This window comes from Pelmatolapia mariae, linkage group LG10_11, assembly GCF_036321145.2.
Source record: "Pelmatolapia mariae isolate MD_Pm_ZW linkage group LG10_11, Pm_UMD_F_2, whole genome shotgun sequence".
Classification (NCBI taxonomy): domain Eukaryota; kingdom Metazoa; phylum Chordata; class Actinopteri; order Cichliformes; family Cichlidae; genus Pelmatolapia; species Pelmatolapia mariae.
Window position 1 is genome coordinate 65315473 of NC_086236.1, and position 8603 is coordinate 65324075.

The 8603-nt window shown below is 35.7% G+C and overlaps 1 pseudogene; it reads right to left on the reverse strand.

Moving 5' to 3' along the window:
- Window positions 1-4687: 4687 nt before the first annotated feature.
- Window positions 4688-7688, reverse strand: LOC134635521 (sialic acid-binding Ig-like lectin 14; annotated as a pseudogene).
- Window positions 7689-8603: the final 915 nt, after the last annotated feature.

Genomic DNA, 8603 nt, shown 5'->3' on the forward strand with positions numbered 1-8603 from the left:
GATGCTCGAGACGTTCAGTCTCTCCCTCCACAGAATAACTTATCCAGCAGATGAAGCAAACATGCAGAAATCAAAACAAAAATGAAAACAAAGAAAAAGTCAACAATTCAAATCACTCAATTTAATAAAATATATTGCATGCTTAGCTTTGAGTCATAGTGATGTGTTCTTTACAAACTGTGACACAAATATACCAATACTCTAACCTTTGCAATCGTAAAGACCTTTGTGACATCTGTTTCTTAAATATTATTTAATGAATAAAAAAAAAATCCTCACAGTGCAGCAATAGCAAGAATACAATCATACATTACAATAAAAATCACTTGTAACAATAAATAAATCTATATTAACTGCTAAATAAGAGGACAGCATTAGGTCATTCATATTATTTAATTTATAAATAATGGTCTTATTCACCACCACTGCTACAGATGTGAAAAAGTCTTTACATTTCCTATTTTAAAAAGATAATTTGAAACACATTAAACTTTATTTTTACCTGTTTTATTATAATCTTCAAGCTTCTCTTCTCTTGATGTCTGCTGACTCTCTAAACTGAAGTATTTCATTCTCACCTCGCCTCTCTTCTCTTTGTCTTCCTCCTCCTTGCAACAAGATTTCAGGAAGTTTCTCAGTAAACTACTCAACTTTACAGACCGACATTCTAGTTCCTCTGAATGCTATATATAATTATAAAATGTACATTGTTGATTAAGTAATTTACCTTTTTAAAACATACTGTTATCTTGAGATTTTAAGATTGCAGTAATGGCGCTTCAAAGAGTTTTATATATTCATATAGCATCAAATCATCATCATTCACCACATGGCCCTTTACACTGTGAGGTAAAGACCCCACAATATTAGAGTGAAAACATAACTTGTATAGGACATTTAGCTTATCTTTACATCACTTCAACATCATAGCACCGATACAACATCATTATATTGCTATATAAGTGCTTTCTTATGTACTCAGTTAAAAAAAAACAAATAAAGTCACTTGAGACAGATTGAATGCTTTAAAGAGCTTAAGAATTTAAAATAAACTCCTCCTCTCTCATTTCCCCCATTTCTCCATATTTAGTCATATTTCATGCCCAAATATGCAGAAGTGTTTGCTGCCTCTCTGCAAACACTTCTGCATGTTTAACCTTATTTTGTATCCATTTATATTCTGCACCATCTGTGTATTTGTGTATTTGTGAAAATTATTTTTAACCACTTAAAAAAAGATCAGTGCAGCAGTTTGTTGTTTGTGTGCGTCTACATAACTGGACCCAGAGGATTTTGATCACCAACATTATATATGTCATAAAAAAATCTCTTCTGTTTTGTTCACATTAAGATTGGCTTACTGACTTTCTTCTGAATTTGATGCCTGCCTTCGCAGAATTCTAAGGTCTAAGTCTAAGATAAAACATTTAGTGTTGACCTCTATTGTTCCTGTTACGGCCTTAGCAGGGCCTCTTCCTGAAATTGCCCTGGTGTGGGTGTGTCCTGACATCTCTCCTGCCTAAGGTCCCATCTTTTTTGTACAGTTGACTCCCATCAGCAATTTGAAGTACTTGAGGCCAGAGAAAGGTGAGCTCTAGTGACAGAGAGCCTTGTTGGTTTGTAGCTAGTGAGCTGTGTGTGTGGTGATTGATTGCCCCTGCTCTGTGGAGATGAGTGTGTGTTTGGTGACTAATCCTTTTGTACGTACTTTTCAGTTTACTGACCAACACCTGAGTTTTCTTTCATTAAAAGGTGATAGCAGCTTGTTCATCTCTGTGTTTAGTTATTAATAGAAACATTAATACATACCTGTTAACTTAACCATTTTGCTTCCCTGTCTCCTTTTTTCAACCTGGACACCTTTTGTTAATTTCTCTCATCCCCTGGAACTTTTAGGGGAACGTAACAGTTCTCAAGAGGATTTAAACCAAGTAAATAATAGGAAAAAAGCAGAATTTTTATTGATCAATACTCTGTCAAGTAATATCAAAAACATATCACATGAAATTACATAACTCAAACATGACCACATGTGGCATCAGATAACTTCCTGTTCTCACTTTGTAAGTAACAGACTTACTGTAAGCTTTAGCTTGGTGTTAGATATTTTGATATTTAAAGTTAGACGCAGTCTGCTTCACTTGAATGGTGTCAAATTGGCATTTAAATGCAATCAAATCATAATAAAAAGCAATAATACTGTGATTATCTGTGAGAAATCTCAAATCTGTTGCTGTCTGGATCAGACCTGCAGTGGTGTACAGAGACTGCAGACAACAAATTTCCCACGTGTGGGACTAATAAAGGTTATCTTATCTTATCTTATCTGAAGTGTGGATCAGATGAAGCACTAATTGATCTGTGTATCTGTGTCCATCAGCTACTTCAGCTTGGATACTTGTTGCAACAAAACTGAGGAAAGTTGTGTTTATTTGAGTATTTCTTCTTTGTAACAATCCCTCTGAAAAACTCAATAGTTTTGTTAACATTTTACTCATCAGTACTATAAACTTGCATGCTGAAAGTGCAAGTATGGTGTTAAGAAGTGGGCCTCAGAACAAAACAGCCACGGTACAAGAAAGGAAGAAGTTCTAACAGTGACCAATAGAAAACCACCACGCTCACACTTAAAATAGGGCACACAAGGTTTATTTTTCTTTCAGAGCAGACGAGTGAATGAAGGTGTAGTTCTGGCCTGCAATTTAAGGCCCAGTGCCACCAGGGTCAGAATTATCAGCCTGGTTGTAAACAGGAACAGGTGGTCACTCATCAGAACAAGCAGTCATTTACTTATCAGTCTTGCATCTTCCAGAGGAAGACTTCTCTGTTAGGGTACCTGGGTCGTTGACCGAGTGTTTTCAGTTTTGTACCTTTTATTTGTGTTCTCATCTTGGTTTATTACTGTGAAGGTTTGGGTTTCTGTTTTGCATTTCTATTTTCCCCGGTTCTTCTTGGTTTGTGAGTTTGTAGTTCTAATGTTTGGGTTTCCATAATCCCTCTGCTTTGTGTCCAGTCAGTGTCTGTGTCTTTCCTGGTCCCACGTCTCCCTTCCCTCTGTTGCAGTTTCTGCTTGTGAGTCTGTCTGTAAGTTCAGTCTGTGTTTCCTGTTTTACTTTGAAAGTCCCTGTCTCATGTTAGCGTGTCTGGTTTTGCTTCCTTTGTCTTGTCAGCCCTGATTTGCCCCAGCTGTGTTTCCCTCCTGTCTCCCATTCCCTGATTGTTCCCTTTGTGTATTTAAGTCCCGTGTTTTCTTTTGTGTGTGTTGTGATTTACCCTCATTTTATACTGTGTGTTCTGTCTGCCTATGTGAGTTTATTTTATAACTTTCAGTTTTGTTACTTTTTATTTCAGCATTAAAGCTGGTTTTGATTTCACATTTTGCCTCTGAGTGTCTGCACTTTGGGTCCTCCTTACCACCACTCCTCCCTGCACACAGCCTTCACATGACATTTTCACCCACCTTAATAGGCCTTGCATTAGTAGGGAGTGTGTTTCCACACCAGATCCTGGGAATTCAACTCTCAAGCGAGAAAATATGCCTATGGGAGATTCTGTCAATTATTCCACCATGCCACATTTTACAACAATGGCAAAGAGGAACAGTAAATAAACTGCTGTAACTGACTGACCCCAGAGAGCTAATCAATTGATCTGATAGATAAAAAGGTAGAATATTCGTAGGCTTGTTAGCTACAACCTGCTAAACTTACAAAGATAAAACAAAAGAACAAAAAAGAGTATAGACAGAGCTCTATTTGCAGCTGTAGACAGGTGAACACTTTTATTAAACTCTATGTATAAATTAAAATAGAAAGTGTAATATATTACATTTAAAACAATCTCATTGTTTACAATGCAATATAAAAAATAATTAACAAATAGTAAGTTTTAATTGAATAATTGAAATTAAAATTTGTAATACCAGAGTATACAATGAAACTAATTAATTACATCACCACAGTATTGACAACAGGCTGCTATTACAATCACACAGCTATCTGAAACCTGACTTTTCAGTTTATATGTTGTGCAATAACATCATAATCTGGTGATGCATCCACTTTTTGCAGTGACATGTAGGTTCTCTCCTCTTGATGTAGGTTCAACTTTTTTCTTGAATTCCTTTGATGATAAGAAATAGAAGCCCATTATTGTCTAAAAGTCTTGACTGCATTCAAAGTAAAAAAACAACACAAAAATACATGTGGAGAAACATACCAAAGGAACCATATGTAGGTTATGCAGAAGGTATTCAAAGTGAGAGATACACCAACAACAATCCAAAGAAGAACTGTACTGTAAGAACCACAATGTTTCACACGAACTGCTGTAACACAGAAGAGAGCACACACACACACACACACACACACACATATTTTATATATGGATACACATACACACACACACACACACACACACACACACACACACACACACACACACACACACACACACACACACACACACACACACACACACACACACGCGCACATTGGGGGGGGCTAAAGTGCTGTGGAGGCACAGACAGATGACAGATATAAGCTTAGCTTTGTATTTTTCCTCCATGTACTGTCAAATAGTTTCTTTTTTTTATTTTAGCATTTCCAGGAACCACAGCTGAGAGGCTAAACAGCCACATATGTCCAGTGAGCTGCTGGTTGCCAAAAAATATTTTGCAGCATAGCATTCAGTTACCATTGTCCTGAGTGTGAGACTTTTCTGCTGCTGCAGTTCAACGCAGATGCATTTAAGATAAAAAAATTTAGAAATGCACTTTTTCGTTGTTTGATATAATATTTTCCTTTGCTAGAATGAAAATCAACAATATTCAGTAACATCCTACCCAGAAATAAATACTCTGGATTTTTTTTTATTACTTTCATTATTATTTGGTTATTTTTATTTCATTTATTGCAACTGTATTATCTACTGTACTTGTATTTACATAACATATAAGTAAACCATTAAAAGATTTCTCAACCATTTGGTAGAGATCAATATTTAAAAACTACAGGATCTATTGAAAAAAAAGATTGTGGTTATTATTCATCCAAGTCAATAAGAAATGCAAACAAACAAATAAAATCCATCTCTAAAGTCTCATCAGGATTTCTGGAGCCCTTTTTTTCCCCTGGAGAAGTTGTTAGTTTTATACAATATGTTTACGTTTTAATATATAAGTTAATGCTGCACCTGCAGCAATTTTTGACCAAACAGCACACGATTACTGAAAAATTTCCCCAGTCAAAAAGTCAGTGAAGACTTTCAGGAGCCCTAAAATAAAACTAGATGGTTATTCTGAACTCAAGAGAAATAAAGTAGAAAGGAAAAATAAAGAAAAGGACAAAAGTTAATGTCCGTGGTTTCTGATTAAATATAGTACAATTATACAGAGGTTGTATTAAAGATAGTACTAAAAAAGTGTTTAGATGAAAAGCACATACCATGTTTTTCAAACAAGTTTTCATGGACCAGCAGACTTTCTTTTTCTTCTCCATTTCCATTGTTGCTAACACATTCAACAGTGCTGTTGCCATGGTTTTTTACAGTGAGACTGACAGTGCTGTTGACTGTGTGGTTTGACACAGTAGTAATGAGAGTGTACTGAGTGTGGTTCTTTAGGAGCGGCCATTTGATGGTAGGTAAAGGAAACCCTTCACTGATGCACACACAGGTCAAAACATCTGACTGAAGCACACATCCAGAGCCATTCTGTATCTTTGTATGCCCTGTAAACACGTAACCAGAAATATAAACAAGGTAAGGTATGATTTTAATGCAAATGCAAACTCACATTCAATATTCATATCATCCACTTACATGTCAGAGTCACATTGACATAGGAAGTCAGTGTTTTGTCCAGATGTTTTGCCATACAGATGTACTGCCTAGAATGTTCTGCTGTCACATTCAGGGTGACAAGTGTAGCAGATCCAGTATCATTGTGCAGGTCAGTGTTTTCGGTCTGAAGGTTTGTGTTGGAAGGAACTTTTTTCCACACAATATGAGCTGGAGGGAAACTTTCAACACTGCAGGTCAGATTCAGAACATTTCCCTCCCTCACACTTGTCACCCCAGTGATTTCAATTTCCTTCACATCTGTGAGACAAAAAATATAAATTACAGTAGTTTCCTTAACTTTCTGACTTTCTTAACATCAGTAGATTTAAAAACAAAAACATTGAGACTGTAAAAGAACTCACAGTTTACTTTCAAAGTTGAAGCCTCTTCTGTAGTTGTTTCACCTGTGAAGCGGATTTTACAGGTAACAGTGGTGTTGTGGTGTTCAGCTGAAGATTTAAAGGTTAAAGTTGAGATGTGTCTCTGTGTTACATCAGTCAGATTCTCAGTCTTGAAATCAGTTCTGTTTCCTGTAATGTAAGATTCAGCCCCTCCTGCTCCTCTCCATGTCCAGGTGATTTCAGGAACAGATCCAGAGCAGAGACCAGGAGCAGTGCAGGTCAGTGTGGCCTGCTGTCCCTCTGTCAGTGTGGGAATCATTACTGTGGGCTTCTGGTTAAGACCTAATGGAAATAAATTACATTAATGAAAGATTAACTACCTGAAGTTAATCTAGCACATCATTAATCTGGGCTCAGATAATAAGATATTTAATGAAAATTGTTAATGGGAAGCACAAGATTTATCTGGAACTGCTGCAGTTCCTACCAGCTACCATAGAGGTCAGCAATTTCCCAAAAGAATGAATACTTTATTTAGACCATAAAAATACTAAATATGTTATTGTACATGACTGAATATCTTTCTTTTTTTTCTACATGATTGTTCTTGGAATAGATTTTCATACCTTTAACAGAGACATTTACTCTCTGAAGGAATGTGAATCCATCTTGTTGTTCATTCCGTACACCAGTAACTCTGAGCTGATATGATCCAGAATCAGACTCTTTCAGATCATTAATGATGATGCTGCAGTTGTTCTGACTCACATCAGGCTTCAAACGTGACACTCGTCCTTCAAACCCAGACTGAGCTTTTTTGTCTGTGGTTTTGTTGCTGTGAAATATTATGTAAGGATAATCATCATCACTACATCTTGTTTGAGATGTTTCACATTTGTACCAAACTGTATGTTTGGGTGTTAAGTCAGCTGCAGTAGTGAAAGAACACGGGATCACAACACAGAGTCCAGCCTCTGCTGTTAGTTCTCGCTCAGAGTAACACAGTATCTTGCAACACAGTGTTGTCGTCCCCAGGCTGAGGCACCTGTTAATGCAAAGGGAAAGACAAATATAGTGATAAAGAATATTTAGTTTACAACAATAAACCTGATGTCTAATTAAAGATATTACAGTAACTTTTATGTTTTAGACAAGCTACTTGTGCTGTAGTCTACACAACTACTATAATGTTCACTATTATATCCAGGCTATGAAATATTCCTGGATTTTGATTAACAGTATCTCAGGACATGTTTAGCAAAAGATTAAATTAAAATGGCACACAAGCCAACAGATGTTAGTAAAGGCACAAATTTATAATGAACTGTGGGTAATAAAAAATCCTCATTATCCGTATAAATTTCAGAAAAAGAGTGTCACATGCAAATATTTAAAAAATACAAATACAAATTTAGCAGAATTACATTAAAGGAGAAGATACAAACCTGTGTCAGCAATTCTGCCTTTTACAGAGACAAACAGAGCCGACCAGATGAGAACAAACATGTTCAATGCTCGAGATGTTCAGTCTCTCCCTCCACAGAATAACTTATCCAGCAGATGAAGCAAATATGCAGAAATCAAAACACAAATTAAAACAAAAAGTCAACAGTTCACATCGCAGCTTAATAAAATATGTTGCATGCTTAGCTTTGAGTCATAGTGATGTGTCCTTTGCAAACTGTGACACAAATATACTAATACTCCAGCATTCTTTATGATAAAGACCTTTGTGACATCTGTTTCTAAATATTATTTAATAAATACAAATTATCCTCACAGTGCAGTAATAGCACCAATACAATAATACAATGCAATAATAATCATTTGTAATAATAAATAAATGCATATTAACTGCCAAATAAGAGGACAGCATTAGGTCATTCATAATATTTAATTTATAAATAATGGTCTTATTCACCATCATTGCTACAGATGTGGAAAAGTCTTTACATTTCCTATTTTAAAAAGATATTTTGAAAGACTTTAAACTTTATTTTTACCTTTTTTGCTTTGTTCTTCAAGTTTCTCTTCTCACTGATGACTGCTGACTCTCTAAACTGAAGTTTTTCATCCTTGCCTCTCTTCTCGTTTTCTTCTTTCTTGCAACAAGATTTCAGGAAGTCTGTCAGTAAGCCACTCAACTTTACAGACTGACATTCTTGTTCCTCCTGTATAATTATAAACTGTTCATTGCTTATTGAATAAGTTACCTTTTTTTAAACCCACTGTTATCTTGAGATTTGATATTTCAGTAATGATGCTCAAACAAGTTTTATATATTCATATAGCATCAAGTCATCATCATTTAACTCAAGGCACTTTACACTGTGAGGTAAAGACCCCACAATATTAGAATGAAAACATGACTTGTATAGGACATAGCTTATTTTTATATTACCTCAGCTTTATACAACCTTT